At 37.7% G+C, this 18,100-nt stretch overlaps 2 non-coding genes across 2 annotated transcripts; both read left to right on the top strand.

The window, feature by feature from the left end:
• The first annotated feature begins 1,436 nt into the window (after positions 1-1,436).
• Positions 1,437-1,511, top strand: Trnat-ugu (transfer RNA threonine (anticodon UGU)). Its single transcript has one exon. It is a non-coding gene; the product is annotated as a tRNA-Thr (tRNA).
• A 1,225-nt stretch (positions 1,512-2,736) lies between these two features.
• Trnat-ugu (transfer RNA threonine (anticodon UGU)) lies at positions 2,737-2,811 on the top strand. Its single transcript has one exon. It is a non-coding gene; the product is annotated as a tRNA-Thr (tRNA).
• The last annotated feature ends 15,289 nt before the right edge of the window (positions 2,812-18,100 follow it).

Below are 18,100 nucleotides of genomic sequence, written 5' to 3' on the forward strand. Positions count from 1 at the left end.
GCAGAAAGATCTAAAAGTCATCAAAAACTAGATAGATAAAGAAGATCTTGTCAGATACAGAGAACAGTTAGCTAATAACGTTCTCAAACAGCAGGATCAGTGTAAGATATGAGTAAAAGTTGTAACCTGATGACATCACTGAATAACAAAGCTGATACCTGCCTATGACAATGAGTGTGGAGAAACTACACTGGGAACTACATATAGGTGGGGCAGTAAACAAGGCTTATAGGTCTCTGCATATGTTAATGACAATGCTGAAGAGGGTGAAGAAAGGTGCAAAGGAGAAATTCTACATATTGCTTGTAAAAACCCCCTTCTGTCTGCAGGGATATGGAATATGCAGCAAAGATATATGTCAAAACAGGTAGGCAAATGGCTCTGAGCACTATGGGACTCAACTGCCGAGGTCATTAGTCCCCTAGAACTTAGAACTAGTTAAACCTAACTAACCTAAGGACATCACAAACATCCATGCCCGAGGCAGGATTCGAACCTGCGACCGTAGCGGTCTTGCGGTTCCAGACTGCAGCGCCTTTAACCGCACGGCCACTTCGGCCGGCTCAAAACAGGTAGGAGGGGTGCTATTGGGGGAGGGGGAAGGTGACAGATCCCCACATATATTGTCATTGGAGTGTCAATTCTGTCAAATCCTTCATATCTTGTTGATCAGTTTCTTGGTGAAATAGCTAAAAAAATTTCTGAACTCAAAAAAGATATACACAGCATGGTTGTTACAGTTAGGTGGCTCCTTTAGGTGGCTCCTCCCAAATATATTAGCATTGTAAATTATCCACTGACCAAGTCTAGTTTCACATTTGTATGCCATATACCTTCACACTTCTATCTCCAAGCATAATCCTGATAACATCATCTCAGTGAAGTGATACAATAATCAATGAACTCAGTGAAGACCTGACATGGTGGCAATATATCATAATAAGCACAGTGCGCATGTTTTTGTAATATAGGAAGTCAACACCATGATCAAAATCTCCTGTGAGTAAGTCTCATGTAACAATTACACTTAGTTGTTTTATATTTGCTTAGTGAGTATCAACTTTACTCGCAAGAACTATGTGGATGTATTACAAGTTTGCTAGCACTCCCATGAATAAATTATGTAGGTGTTACCATTGCTATTTTCAGGACCAGTTTGTCAATTTTGGCATGTGGTTTGACTATAATATATAAAATATTAAGAGGATTGCAATCATGGTAATTGGGGTGGGTCCAGTTTGCTGTCTTAGAAGGGCAGCCAAGAATAAAATGGGAGACTGAAGCTAACGAGTAGTCATGGGAATGATTAAGAAACTGAACTGTGAAAGCTTTACACAGAAAAGGGACTACGAATGTAGTGGTGTGGACATGTTGGGAATGTGGATCTCACGGGGAGCGTGCAAGGGATAAGTCCCTGCAGACGCACTATCCTCTGTGCCCGCGATGGCTCAGTTGGATAGAGCGTCTGCCATGTAAGCAGGAGATCCCGGGTTCGAGTCCCTGTCGGGGCACACATTTTCAACATGTCCCCAATGAAGTACATCAACGCCTGTTTGCAGCTAGGGTGTCCATTTAATTATCATTTCATTTCTAGCAAAGCTGCATGGTCATCCACGGTAACTGTTCCTTCTGGAACAGATACTACCGTCATATATAGTTAAAAAATATGGCTTCCCGGCCATTGACCTTCTTGTGCGAACGCACACGCTATGCCCGAACTCGTACGGGACTTCGTAGATTAATCTGCCACGAGTACTGAGTATGATGGGCAAACATCTATTAGGCGCACTACGAATGTAGTGGTGTGGACATGTTGGGAATGTGGATCTCACGGGGAGCGTGCAAGGGATAAGTCCCTGCAGACGCACTATCCTCTGTGCCCGCGGTGGCTCAGTTGGATAGAGCGTCTGCCATGTAAGCAGGAGATCCCGGGTTCGAGTCCCTGTCGGGGCACACATTTTCAACATGTCCCCAATGAAGTACATCAACGCCTGTTTGCAGCTAGGGTGTCCATTTAATTATCATTTCATTTCTAGCTGTTCCTTCTGGAACAGATACTACCGTCATATATAGTTAAAAAATATGGCTTCCCGGCCATTGACCTTCTTGTGCGAACGCACACGCTATGCCCGAACTCGTACGGGACTTCGTAGATTAATCTGCCACGAGTACTGAGTATGATGGGCAAACATCTATTAGGCGCACTACGAATGTAGTGGTGTGGACATGTTGGGAATGTGGATCTCACGGGGAGCGTGCAAGGGATAAGTCCCTGCAGACGCACTATCCTCTGTGCCCGCGGTGGCTCAGTTGGATAGAGCGTCTGCCATGTAAGCAGGAGATCCCGGGTTCGAGTCCCTGTCGGGGCACACATTTTCAACATGTCCCCAATGAAGGACATCAACGCCTGTTTGCAGCTAGGGTGTCCATTTAATTATCATTTCATTTCTAGCAAAGCTGCATGGTCATCCACGGTAACTGTTCCTTCTGGAACAGATACTACCGTCATATATAGTTAAAAAATATGGCTTCCCGGCCATTGACCTTCTTGTGCGAACGCACACGCTATGCCCGAACTCGTACGGGACTTCGTAGATTAATCTGCAACGAGTACTGAGTATGATGGGCAAACATCTATTAGGCGCACTACGAATGTAGTGGTGTGGACATGTTGGGAATGTGGATCTCACGGGGAGCGTGCAAGGGATAAGTCCCTGCAGACGCACTATCCTCTGTGCCCGCGGTGGCTCGGTTGGATAGAGCGTCTGCCATGTAAGCAGGAGATCCCGGGTTCGAGTCCCGGTCGGGGCACACATTTTCAACATGTCCCCAATGAAGTACATCAACGCCTGTTTGCAAATATGCTGTGACTTACCATGACTTACCAAATGGGAAAGCGCTGGTAGATAGACACAATAAAAAACACACAAACACACACACAAATTTCAAGCTTTTGCAACCCAAGGTTGCTTCATCAGGAAAGAGGGAAGGAGAGGGAAAGACGAAAGGATGTGGGTTTTAAGGGAGAGGGTCATTCCAATCCCGGGACTGGAAAGACTTACCTTAGGGGGGAAAAAGGACAGGTATAGACTCACACACACACACACACACACATATCCATCCGCACATATACAGACACAGGCAGGCATATGTAAATGCAAAGAGGTTGAGCAGAGATGTCAGTCGAGGCGGAAGTACAGAGGCAAAGATGTTGTTGAATGAGAGGTGAGGTATGAGGGGCGGCAACTTGAAATTAGCGGAGGTTGAGGCCTGGTGGGTAATTTGGAAGAGAGAATATACAAGGTGCATTCAAGTTCTAAGGCCTCCCATTTTTTTTCTAATTAACTACTCACCCGAAATCGATGAAACTGGTGTTACTTCTCGACGTAATCGCCCTGCAGACGTACACATTTTTCACAACGCTGACACCATGATTCCATGGCAGCGGCGAAGGCTTCTTTAGGAGTCTGTTTTGACCACTGGAAAATCGCTGAGGCAATAGCAGCATGGCTGGTGAATGTGCGGCCACAGAGAGTGTCATTGATTGTTGGAAAAAGCCAAAAGTCACTAGGAGCCAGGTCAGGTTAGTAGGGAGCATGAGGAATCACTTCAAAGTTATCACAAAGAAACTGTTGCGTAATGTTAGCTCGATGTGCGGGTGCGTTGTCTTGGTGAAACAGCACACGCGCAGCCCTTCCTGGACTTTTTTGTTGCAGTGCAGGAAGGAATTTGTTCTTCAAAACATTTTTGTAGGATGCACCTGTTACCGTAGTGTCCTTTGGAACGCAATGGGTAAGGATTATGCCCTCGCTGTCCCAGAACATGTCAGAGGGGAAAGTCATGAACACAACATGAGAGCTATGGGTAATATAGACATACCATGCCCCAGATTAGCGAGAACAGGAAATTCCCATAAAGTAAACCCACTCAAAATGTTGAAAAACTACCAATTCATGTTCAGTCTGTGGATATAAAACTTTTTAAAATTAAGTGGTACAACTGGCTGTCAGATCATCCATTTTATGACAGTAAAGAATTCTTTGAGATACCTGAAGACGATATTAGCATTTAAATATTTTCTGTAGTTAAACATATTATTGTGTGCTATGGTTAAGTAGTATGAAATTACATAGTGTATACAATACACATTACACCATGTACGGGGTGTAATATACTATATTATATTATATTATAGCATAGTTTATTGCATTAACTTTTAGAAACTATCCTTGTGTAATTTGGTACACTACCATGCTTAAAATGTGTACTATGATGTATTGACATTAGTTTATTTTATTATTATGTATGTACTACTACGTCCTGTATGACGAAGCCAGTATTGTTGTAAAATGATCTGTGGTGAATAAAATTCTTGATTCACAATGTTTGAGTTATCATATGGGTACATTTATCATCTGAATTCACTTCAAAGCTGTGTTTGGTAGACACAGCTGTTGTAAACACTTGCTGGTATTGTTTCATGCATGAAGGCACTATTGGCACAATGCAACAATTCTTATTTTCACCACCAGTACTGTCACTAGGCATTTTCACTGTGAGCAATTTTACAAATGTCTCAAAATTATGAACAAACTTTTTGGTGCTGTAAGTACCTGTTGAAGTGAATCAGCAGTACTTTCTTCTACTCCAAGAGAACACTTCTTAATAGCAGCTTCTTGAAGGTCACATGTTTCCATGTCACACTCACAGGCTTTATTTATTGTACCTACTCTTGCTAAACACGACATGTGAGCCCACACTTGTGTTGCCACACACAGCCTGATACCTTATTTATTTATTTATTTATTTGTCTATATAAATCTCTTTTTAAGTACATATATTGTACACAGGATATTGGACAGAAAACCATTTCAGCTATTGGATTTTCAAATGTCAAACATACATTTTATAAATTTTTATGACAAATTGGATCTATACAGTTAATAATTACAAATTTTTGAAATACTGTATATTTATAACTTATTTCTACAATTAAAGATACAAATTACATTTTTCTTCCATATGATACTGTGAGATTGAATAGTAGCAGTTTTTCAGAAGGTAGGATGTCTCAGACTTTTTAAAGCTTTGTAGTTCAGTAAGAGATTTTATATGTCTTGGTAATCTGTTGTAAAGTTTTGTTCCTGCATGATATACACCTTTTTGGCGTAATGTGGTGTTACAATGATTAACATGTATGTCACTGTCTGTTCGGGTACTGTAATCATGGACACTCTTGTTTTGAGGAAAAAGGTTTTCTTTTCTCAGTATGCTTTTTTTGACATGCGTGACTACTTCCAGTATATAAATGCAGGGAAGGGGTAGGATCTTTAGATCTTTAAAGAAAGTTTTGCATGATTTTCTGCTGCTCCCTTGTTTCATTATTCTTATAATTGCCTTTTGCTTCCCGAAAACTGTTATTTCCCCAGAAAATGATACCGTACTTCAGTATTGAATGTACATGAGCAAAGTATACAGCTGTTTCTGCACTAGTACTGTTGCAGAGAATTCTTACCACATAGCTCATTTTTGCTAGTTTTGAATTTAGGGCTGTGATATCAGTGTTCCATTTAAGATTTTCCTGGATATGAATCCCAAGAAATTTAGTTTCATTGACAGCACTAATGTTTTGGTTATCTATACGTATTACAGGTTGTGCCGGATTTTTATTTTGATCAGTGTGGAAATTCATGAGTACCATTTTTTAGGGATTAACTATTAGCCTGTTTCTGGTAAACCATTCAGATACTCCTTTTGTAATATCTTTTGCAGATGCAGTAAGATTTTCTTCATTATTCCCTTCAATCAATAGACTGGTGTCATCTGCAAACAGTACTGGTTTAGAATCCCTAGCGTGTGATGGGAAATCATTAATGTAGACCAAAAAAAAAAGGGACCTAAAATGGAGCCCTGTGGAACACCATGACTTAGTCCACATAGTTCTGAAAGGTGTTCCTGGAGTTCATTTACTTCCATGTACTCTGATGCCTGGTGTAATCCAGTTTTTGAATCTATCTGTGCTTTTGGAAATAACTTTCCTTTGTGGAAGAGCTATGTCCAAATTATGCTTGAAAATGTTCAAAAAATGTTCCATCTTTTCGTTAGTATTAGAGGTATCATATACTTATCTCCAAGATTGTTCACTGATTAGGTACTGGAAGTATTCAATATTTTTCCCACTATAAATCCTTTTATGGATACTGGTCGAAATGTGATTTACAGGTATGGTCAGTAATTGCGAAAGGTGGTCACTATAGCCGGTATCAAAGTTTTCTGATGTACACTTGTCCATGTTTACACATACCTGATCAAGGAGAGTGACACTAGTTTTTGTTACATGTGTTGGAGAGCTAACAGTAAGACAAAGATTGTAGGCTTTTATAATATTAAAAACGTTTCCCTGTGACGGTTATGGCTCAGAAAGTCAATATTAAAATCACCACATAGTACCACAGTTTTCCCAGTTGTCTTAAGTTTGCCTAAAGCAAGGTCCAATTTTTTGAAAAAAAAAAAAAAACACTTATGTTGCTAACAGGAGATCTATACACACATAAAATAATAGTGTTTTCAGACAACACTTTTGTTGTAACATACATATAAAAGTTTAAATATATTTCTGATGTCTACAGAACAATATACAACTACATCTATATGTGACAACATCTTGCCACCTTTCCATGATCCTTAAAATGGCTACTGTAAGATGTGTTGTCATCTACTTTACACAATTTGCTTACAACTCACTTCTGCTAAATAAACATTTTGTTTAATTTGGGTCCACTACCTCAGAAGAGAATTCTTTAAGACAACAGGGAGTGAAAACATGACAAACTCTGTTTAGTTTAACATATGAGAGATGCCTCTAAGGCAAAATGAGCTGAACTGATTTTCCTGACTGGTTTATCTGTATGTTGAATCCATTTTAACTTTATATCTAATGGGTCCCCAAGTAATTTTACAAGGTGTCTTTCATTTAACATATGGCCATTAATATCTGTTTATAATGCTGACAGGTAATGACTGCTTTTTCAAATTGGAGTAATATGAGCCTTTGTTGGATGAAGACTAAAACTGTTGGCTTCCAACCACATGTGGATACATTCAGCTATCATTTGGGCTTTGTCTCCTAAGGTTGAGTTTGGACCCTTGATTTGTTTGTGTCATCAGCAAATATTGCAGTTTTAAACTGCCCTTTAAAGTCATTGGAAGATTATTTATGTAAGTTAAGAGCAAGAGTGCGCCCATTATTCATCCTCATGTGTGAGGGACTCCTTGTTATGTTTCCCCAATCTGAGGTTAGTTTCATGCCTCTGATACAGTCTGTCAGTGGGACATTCTGCTTTATGTTATAATGCTACGACTCTATCCATCTATGAGGAATGCCATCAATGCCATAACATTTTAGTCTGATATCCAGAATTTTGTGATCCACATAATCAGAGTATTTGGCAAAGTAACAAAATAGGATAATTTTCCTTGTTTAGCTTTGCCAGGACTTCATTTGTAAAGCCCTGTTCTACTTTTTCTATGGAGAATCCTTTACAAAAGTTAAACTGAGTTCTGAATCAACAACTGCTGATAATACAAATAATTCAATGTAATACAATAAGCCACTTTATCACACATTTTGAAAATAGTGGAGAGAATGAGATAGATCAGTAATTAGAGATTGTTAGTTGATCTCCAGTTTTATAGATGGGTGTTTCTTTATCATATTTAAGTCTGCCGGGAAATATGTTTTATTTTTTGTCTTATTTTGAACCAGTACATAAGTTACACTTTTTTAATAACAAGATTAGAGGAATTTACAATTTTGGTGGTAATAGAGTTCCAAACCTTTGACCACATCTTGTCCTCCAAATTAGGTGCTGTTCTCTGTTCCTAGCACAAACTGCTGTAATCTCTGGTATTAACCACCTCTTATCCTTGGTTCTGATTGGTTTTGCTCTGCTTGTTTTAGGGGAAACCAAGAAACAATGTGTGCATGAACATGTTTAAGGAAGAGCTAAATGTTTCCTTTATGCTGCCTATTTTATAAATTTCTCCCTAGTGTTCTTCCCATAATATCTCCTAAACACTGTGATGAAGTCATTGCTTATGACTCTCTGACACAACACTTTCCTTCTATGATCTGTACATGCAGGGTCAGCATATATTACTGTTAACATTTGCCCACTGAGGTCCAATAAACCATTGACAATTGATTTTACTGCTAAACCATGGCAGGTTGCTGGCTCTCAAAACAAATAGACATTGGCTGTTGCACTATGTCTTTCAAACCTTGCAGGGAATTTTACTGTGGACAATAATCCAAGGATGGGCATCACAAACTGTAGTTGCTCTCAGTCAGTACTATGTGACAGAAAATGAACATTAAAGTCTCCACTTAAGTTTGCATACCTTATAAAATGTTGATAGCTACTTTACAAAGGTCAAAATACTTCATGCTGGTGGCCTATAAACTTTAAGTATCACAAGCTGGTCTGTTTCCTAATCCACTGTTGTGGAACAGCATTCAAAAATATGTTCAGCAGAACATTCTTTTATGCAGAGGACTTCTGTCAAAAGCTAAATGTGTAACAGTCTTTTCATTGTGCCTTCACCAGTTGTTGTGAGCAGCAATCTATCCTTTCCTAATATTGTGGATATTCCAACTTGGAGCTTATATCATTTGAATTTGTTCAAGAGACTATACATTAAGCTGCAGGACCTGGGAGTTAACTCAGTTTCTTGCATGTATATCCACTCCCTCTGCCTTCTTATTTAGTTCTACAGTGGTACAGTATTAGCTTGTATCTGTCAAGATGAATATTCCCATCTAAGAGACTTCCATGTGATATTCTGACAAATGCAACAAATCTGTCAAAATTTTGTCTATCCTTTCATTTTCCTATATGGATACGAGAAGTTCATCCCGCTTTGTACTATATCTGAACCATAATTTCTTCTAAATGCAGTGATGCTCTCAATCTTCACTGTTCCATTTGAAGATAAAACAACAGTATTTTGTGTATACTGTCTGCATTCCTAAGAGAATAGTCATAGCTATAATAGCACCATAGACATGTTTCATGGTAGAACATATTTTCAAAAAATAGTGATATACTTTTGTTGATCTCTTCCTGAAGGACAAAATATCTCGTCAATACTGATGCATATTTGTTTCAATTATGTAATAATACAACTGCAAACTTGTTTTAGATAAAAATACCATTTGACAATATTTTGTCATTTAAATTTTATATGATCTGATTTGTGAACTGAAAAATGATGTGGTCTTGTGGAGAGAAGATAGATATCTATAGGAATCTATGCAAGAGGGATCAAGCTTCTAAAAGTGCCAGTTTTGAGATAACTGATTCAGTGAGTCTGGAAAAATATCTTACCTAAACAATGAAACTTGACAGAAAGGGTACAAAGTTACTGTATTTCAAATGAGTGATACTTAATGCTTTACCTTAAGTACTGGTGACTTTTTAGGGAAGTTGCAATCAATTTAGAGTCCCCAAAATCATAAGGTAAAGCCAGACTATCCCTCTAACTTCCTTATTTTGATCGTGGGGCTACATTAATTGAGGAAACCAGTTTTAACAATGAAAAAGTGTAGTGACGGAAAAAAGTACGTATAAGGTATATGTTGAGAGTAAAGAATTAGTTATATAATATAATTACCACTTTTTTCCAATAAAATTTTGTTAATAATACTGATAAAAAGTAAAGTAAAGTGGGTTAAAATATTTTAAGACCAGTTTTGCACAAATTATCACTTTCATTTTCATCAATAGCTCATACCGTACTGCTTGTAGACCAATATTGCAATGCTATATTGTTGAGCTCAACCTCACTGTTGAAAACTTTTTGTAGAAACTAGCAATACAACCCTTTCCAGCCATTCTGGTCTCCTTACTAAAATTATGAGGAAGATTATTCTTCTCAGCTAGTTCCAATGCTGCGCATTGCATATCATTACCTGACATGCCAAAAACTCTTGTCTCCAACAACAGGATAAGGTAGTATATTTCCTTTGTTTTAAGTTAAAAATGGACTGAAATCCTCCAAATACATTCTTGTTTTCAGCAGTATGTAGATTTTTTTCAAAACTTTTCAAAACTATCATCTTAAGTGTATTCCTTGGAACTTGATAGCTGCTTGCAGTAGTTTTGAAACCCATGCTGTCCTTTACTGACTGTGTTGCTGTCAGAGTGTCATATAGATGCCATGACTGACTCTCTCCTTCTTCCTTCAATGTGTACACAGTTAATGTACAGAAAAAAATAAATTATTTTTGTATTTAATAATAATAATTATTATTATTGGGTAATTATTACATTGATCAGTAATTACTAATATTTATTATTCATCATTTATTGTAGCTACATTCAATAATTCTTCACAAAAAGGAAAGGATTATTTTAGGAAAGCTGTACTGGCTACAGACTGGCCATTGTGTCCACCTACACACCATTCTATAAAAGTCATTATCAGTTGGCAATGGCCTCCAATGAAGTATTCATGTATGTGCAAATTTGTCACTAACAACACACTCAATTAACACAGTTATTTTATAAAAATCTAATTTGTTGTGTAAATTTGTAATAATTACACATTGTGAGCACAGAACTTAATGAGAATATCTCAACACATTCAAAGAAAATGCAATATCCTGGCCTTTCAAATAATGATTATGTGTTACTGAGGGGGTTCTGAGTAACACATTTACTTAGCTGTCATGTGATTGCAACACTGCACAGATGCACACATTCAAATGACTGTTATGCCAATACTGGCCATTGTACCTGCCCTTCCCATACGTTTAAGGCAGATTGGTTTGATATCTAGAATGTAAATGTATGCACAGATTATTAATTAATTTGTTTATTTAATAAGCAGCATACAATGTACATCTATGGAACATGTCCAAGTATATATCTGCTTTATTAATTTTACAATAAAATATATTACTTTTACTGATTCAGACTGCAAATTTGCTTAGATAACTAATAAACTTCAACCACAATTCTTCTGTAAATTTACAAAATCAGTACATAATTTTAGATACAGTAAGCCGAACAGGTTTAATGAAATGTACAAATTCTAAGTACATAAATGAAAGAAAATTTAATTGGAATAATTATACACCATGATTACATCATTTTACATGTAAAGTATAAGACAGTCAAATAGGACATACATACACTAGATCAACTTTTGTTTACATTTATACAAAAATTTAAATGCAATAGTACTGTCCCAAAGTTACAACATTTACAAGTAGATACAATAATGCTGTTAAGAATTTATCTCATTTTACATTTCCTTTTTCTCTCTTCCTGTGTACATTTTTTATACTCTGCCTATTTACTTATTTTCACGTGAAAGAAATTCTCTGACTGAATATAAAGGGGTTTCTAATAGTAGCTGTTCGATCAAATGTTTGAAGTTAACTTTCGGTTTGGCATTAGCGATGTGTCATGTAAACAGTTGTATAATTGTACTTTCATGTATCCACTACTTCTCTTATGTTAACTTGTATTATTATATATATTGATTTTCTGCAGTTTATAATGTGATGGTGATGGTTTATGTCTTGAAATTTGTTGAATTTTTCTTTATGATACCAAGTGAGAAGCAAAATTTTGTATACATGCAACTGTACAAAGTTAGAATCTTATATTTTTTGAACTGCAACTGTCTCTTGCCCCTCCATGAACCATGGACCTTGCCATTGGTGGGAAGGCTTGCGTGCCTCAGTGATACAGATAGCCATACTGTAGGTGCAGCCACAACGGAGGGGTATCTGTTGAGAGGCCAGACAAACGTGTGGTTCCGGAAGAGGGGCAGCAGCCTTTTCAGTAGTTGCAGGGGCAACAGTCTGGATGATTGACTGATCTGGCCTTGTAACACTAACCAAAATGGCCTTGCTGTGCTGGTACTGTGAATGGCTGAAAGCAAGGGGAAACTATGGCTATAATTTTTCCCGAGGGCATGCAGCTTTACTGTATCGTTAAATGATGATGGCATCTTCTTGGGTAAAATATTCCAGAGGTAAAATAGTCCCCCATTCAGATCTCTGGGTGGGGACTACTCAAGAGGACGTCGTTATCAGAAGAAAGAAAACTGGCATTCTACGGATCGGAGCACGGAATGTCAGACCCCTTAATCGGACAGGTGGGTTAGAAAATTTAAAAAAGGCAATGGATAGGTTAAATTTAGATAGAGTGGGAATTATTGAAGTTCGGTGGCAAGAGGAACAAGACTTTTGGTCAGGCGAATACAGGGTTATAAATACAAAATCAAATAGAGCTAGTGCAGGAGTAGGTTTAATAATGAATAAAAAAATAGGAGTGTGAGTAAGCTACTACAAACAGCATAGTGAATGCATTATTGTAGCCAAGATAGACACGAAGCCCACGCCCACTATAGTGGTACAAGTTTATATGCCAACTAGCTCTGCAGATGATAAAGAAATTGAAGAAATGCATGATGAAATAAAAGAAATTATTCAGATAGTGAAGGGAGACGAAAATTTAATAGTCGTGGGTGACTGTAATTTGGTAGTAGGAAAAGGAAGAGAAGGAAACGTAGTAGGTGAATATGGATTGGGAGTAAGAAATGAAAGAGGAAGCTTCCTGGTAGAATTTTGCACAGAGCACAACTTAATCAAAAGCTAACACTTGGTTCAAGAATCATAAAAGAAGGTTGTATACATGGAAGAAGCCTGGAGATACTGACAGGTTTTGGATAGATTATATAATGGTAAGACAGAGATTTACGAACCAAGTTTTAAATTGTAAGACATTTCCAGGGGCAGATGTAGACACTGTCCACAATCTATTGGTTATGAACTGTAGATTAAGACTGAAGAAAATGCAAAAAGGTGGGAATTTAAGGAGATGGGACCTGGATAAACTGACTAAACCAGAGGTTGTACAGAGTTTCAGGGAGAGCATAAGGGAACAATTGACAGGAATGGGCGAAAGAAATATAGTAGAAGAAGAATGGGTAGCTTTGAGGTATGAAGTAGTGAAGGCAGCAGAGGATCAAGTAGGTGAAAAGACAAGGGCTAGTAGAAATCCTTCGGTAATAAAAGAAATATTGAATTTAATTGATGAAAGGAGAAAATATAAAAATGCAGTAAATGAAGCAGCCAAAAAGGAATACAAACGTCTCAAAAATGAGATCGTCAGGAAGTGCAAAATGGCTAAGCAGGGATGGCTAGAGGACAAATGTAAGGATGTAGAGGCTTATCTCACTAGGGGAAGCAGAAAGGTGGAAGGAGTATATAGAGGGTCTAAATCCTTTACAGACGAATGGAAAAACTAGAAGACGCCAACCTCGGGGAAGATCAATTTGGATTCCGTAGAAATATTGGAAGACGTGAGGCAATACTGACCCTATGACTTATCTTAGAAGCTAGATTAAGGAAATGCAAACCTATGTTTCTAGAATTTGTAGACTTAGAGAAAGCTTTTGACAATGTTGACTGGAATACTCTCTTTCAAATTCTGAAGGTGGCAGGGGTAAAATACAGGGAGCGAAAGGATATTTACAATTTGTACAGAAACCAGATGACAGTTATAAGAGTCGAGGGACATGAAAGGGAAGCAGTGGTTGGGAAGGGAGTGAGTCAGGGTTGTAGCCTCTCCCCAATGTTATTCAATCTGTATATTGAGCAAGCAGTAAAGGAAACGAAAGAAAAATTTGGAGTAGGTATTAAAATCCATGGAGAAGAAATAAAAACTTTGAGGTCCACCGATTACACTGTAATTCTGTCAGAGACAGCAAAGGACATAGAAGAGAAGTTGAACGGAATGGACAGTGTGTTGAAAGGAGGATATAAGATGAACATCAACAAAAGCAAAACGAGGATAATGGAATGTAGTCGAATTAAGTCGGGTGATACTGAGGGAATTAGATTAGGAAATGAGACACTGAAAGTAGTAAAGGAGTTTTGCTATTTGGGGAACAAAATAACTGATGGTGGTCGAAGTAGGGAGGATATAAAATGTAGACTGGCAATGGCAAGGAAAGTGTTTCTGAAGTAGAGAAATTTGTTAAAATTGGATATAGATTTAAGTGTCAGGAAGTCATTTCTGAAAGTATTTGTATGGAGTGTAGCCATGTATGGAAGTGAAACATGGACGATAAATAGTTTGGACAAGAAGAGAATAGAAGCTTTCAAAATGTGGTGCTACAGAAACATGCTGAAGATTAGATGGGTAGATCACGTAACTAATAAGGAGGTATTGAATAGGATTGGAGAGAAGTGAAGTTTGTGGCACAACTTGACTAGAAGAAGGGATCGGTTGGTAGGACATGTTCTGAGGCATCAAGGGATTACCAATTTCGTATTGGAGGGCAGTGTGGAGGGTAAAAATCGTAGAGGGAGACCAAGAGATGAATACACTAAGCAGATTCAGAAGGATGTAGGTTGCAGTAGGAACTGGGAGATGAAGAAGCTTGCACAGGATGGAGTAGCATGGAGAGCTGCATCAAACCAGTCTCAGGACTGAAGACGACAACAACACACTGTCTCTTGTTATAATGTTTCCTATTATTTTGATTGCTCTCTTTTGTAATTTGAATATTTTAATTGCATGTCAAGTGGCCCCAAATTTCTATACTGTAGCTCATTTTAGCATTGAAAAATATAGTATGAAAAATACACCATCTGTGGATCATTTCCAGTGAGTAATGGCTTAATTTGTCTGAGAGGAAAAATAGCACTGCTAAGTTTATTGCTTATGTTGGCAATATGATTTTTCCATCTCAACAACTGTCTACAGTGACTCACAAAAATTTTGTACTTTCAACTGCTCTTATATCTAGCCCTTGCAGTTTGGTTGATTCATTTGCTTTTCTTCTGTTGTTTCTAAACAACATTGCATCAGTTTTCCGACTGAGAATTAGTCTATTCACTTCAGCTCAGTGAGTGGTCATTTTGACCCTTAGCATTTTTTTGTCACAGACTGTCCCAGTGCAGTCTGACAGACCATTACATCTGAATTGCCATAAATGTCATAAGCAAATCCCAAATAGTAAGAAGGTCTGGATTATTACCTACTTGGGCAAGTGGTCGCACTATCAGCAAGAAAATGATGTTGTGCTGCTAAACACAAGATTGCTCAAGAAGAGGCTATGATGACCAGCAATATTTGTTTTGACCAAATATGTTTCTAGCAGAATGTTTAGCTAAGAATTCAGTCTCTACACTCCTGTCCTCATCACTCTCATCACTTCTTTTATTCAGTGAATCTGCAGGTGGCAAAACATATTCGTCTCTGTTTTCACACTGTTCCGATTCTGAATTAAGTTCACTTTCAGTTTCATTGTCACTATCAGATATGATATCACTTCCTCAATCAACCTCAAACCATTTTAAAACAACACCCTCAAAGTTATGGTCAGTAACGAGAATAGTAGATGAAGACCTGGTTATTGAATCCATAATGCAAAGTACCAAGTGCTGTCTCAGAGACTGCTAGCAAGGAAGAAGCAGTAGTAGTACTGATCCATGTCACGTTCAAGTCGCTGCTGACAAAGGAAACCATGGCAGCTTTGAGAAAGAACAACTAGACTATGCTGTAATCACCTTCTCCACCCCTATAAATTTTAGCAACAGAGTAACAATAAATGCTAGGGGTCTGTGAGACTGCACCTGGGATGTTAAGGGTTAACTGTCTGATTACTTTTAATTATGGCCTCCTGTATGCTTTGTCTCAAGGTTATGCTCATTGTGTCATCTGTAAAGAGTATCATTACAGTTTTTATGTTAGAAGGTAAATCATATGCATAATAAACTGTTGGATTACTTTTAGTTATGGCCTCCTGTAAGCTTTGTCTCATGGTTACAGTCATTGTGTCATTTGAAAAACATATCATTTCACTTTTAGTGTTAGAAGATAAATCATTTATGTAATAAGAAAAAGGAGGGTTAGTAGAATGCTAACCTGTGGCACATCTTGTTCTATGTCTTCTAGTTCTGATAGGTGTTTCCCTTGTTTGTGTGACACATCCACTGTTTGTTTCCTGTTTGGTAGTAATGACTTTATGATACTAAGGGCTGTTCCACTTATTCCATACTGGTGTCACTCAATTACTAAAATTTGATGGTCAGCATGATCAAAGGTTTAGACAAGTTACCAACAGGGATTTGGTCCTGATCTATGCCTGCTGAGATTACATTAATAAGTTCAAATGCAGCGGACACTGTAGATTTTCCCGTCTGGAACCCAAACTGCCTACTGTTCATGATACAGTTCTATCACAAAATGCCATTAACCTTACAAATATCATTCTTTCTAGAATCTTTGACAAAATGGGCAAGAGGCTAACTGGTCTGAAATAATATGGGCACTTGGAATCATCTTCCTTCAAGAGCGGCAATACTCTGGCAATCTTCTCTCTATCTGGGATGTTTCCTTTTGTGTTAGCGGTTAGATTCAAAATTTTATTTGAGAGACCCTTTATGTCTGCAGAGGTTTTATTATTTTTAGTTTCTCTATTATTTTTCTGATCTCATGTTCAGTTGCAGGGTACAAGCAACATGAGTTTCTGTGTGACTTTTGTTTATTCTTGAGTAGTTTTTGGGCTTGCAGGCAATCACTATTCTTACTGTGTGTAAGCTTTTGCCAGATGCTGGTAAAATATTGGTTGAAATTGTTACTAATGACTATCGGATCTTCTGTTGCAGCATTATTGATTTTTAAGTTTAATCTTTTATTGTAATTCTCTGACAACTTTCCTGTTACTCTGTTTGTGTGTCTTCTATATGTTTCAGACTTTGTTGGGAGTTTATGCAATAACATTTCCATTATAAAATTGTTTTGCAGCTGTTAATGTTTTACTGTAAATATTTTTATAGTTTCTGTAATATTCAACAAAATGAGCAGCCCTACATGGAGCATTCCAAATTGTATGAAGAAATTTCAGGTTTTTACAGGACACTGATAACCCTTTGTTAGCCATGACATATTTCCTCTCTTTTTCCTTTCTGGTTTAGTTTAGCTTGGCAAACACTCTTCAATAATTTTTAAATATATATCTAGGAAACTTATGTTTATCATTAACGCTATCAGACAGGTACATTTGTGTCCAATTTTCATTTTGTAGTTTTATCTTTAGATCTGTTATGTCAGAACTGCTAATATCTCTGTAAGAGGTAAGCTTGAGAATATCCAAGTAGCCCTACTTCTTTCATTATTATTGTCTGGGAATTATGATCTGATATTCATGTCTTTTACAAGGCTCTTATGTTTACTAGACTGGATATTTGTAAGCATGTAATCAATGGCAGTTTGAGTGTTCATACATATTCTGGTGTAATTTTGAATTGTGTTATGCAAACCATAAGCTGTATGTAAACTTTCAGATAGGAAGTCCTCCCATAGAATAAACTTGTTCTTCCTAAACTGTGACAGAAGCCTACCAAGTTTTTTTAAGAGCACACTGAAATCATCAGTGCAAAATCTGTATACAAATGAAGCATGGATGTGTATTATCACTACTGACAGTAATAGACATATGGTGAACCAGCTTTGCTGTTGCACCCATGCACTATGTCCAAGGAAAATGCTTTTTGACGGGAATGTGATGGGAATTGATGAGAGTTGTTTTCTCAGTGACATACATTTATTCTGCCATACCTTGCAGGATGTTACAAATAATCTCTTATCTTTAATCTCCATACTGGGATGTTGTGCTGGTTGCACAGCGTGATCATTGATCATGCAGGGTACACACTTTGGTGATAAGCACATTGTGTGCCAGTGTTAACTGTGTGAAACAAGGTTTCATGTCTCTGAATGGTCAGTTTCTGGCATGAACCCTGGAGCATCATGTCTTTCACAGACAAATGAAAGAAATTGTGGAATGAACGAATCAGCAAAACTTAAGACGAGTTTGTGGGGACTCACGTTAACTCGACCCTCGTGGTCCATGTCGAGAAGGACTGGAAGTGTGTGTCATGTTGCATTGTCCAGCTCACACTGACTGCCTGCTTTGTCTCATGTGGGCTGATGTGCATTGCATCACTGCCAAAATTTGGTGTAATGGTAAATCAGCATGCTTGGGCTGGTGAATGCCGGGCACTGTTTGCTTG

This window comes from Schistocerca nitens, chromosome 8 (genome assembly GCF_023898315.1).
Source record: "Schistocerca nitens isolate TAMUIC-IGC-003100 chromosome 8, iqSchNite1.1, whole genome shotgun sequence".
Classification (NCBI taxonomy): domain Eukaryota; kingdom Metazoa; phylum Arthropoda; class Insecta; order Orthoptera; family Acrididae; genus Schistocerca; species Schistocerca nitens.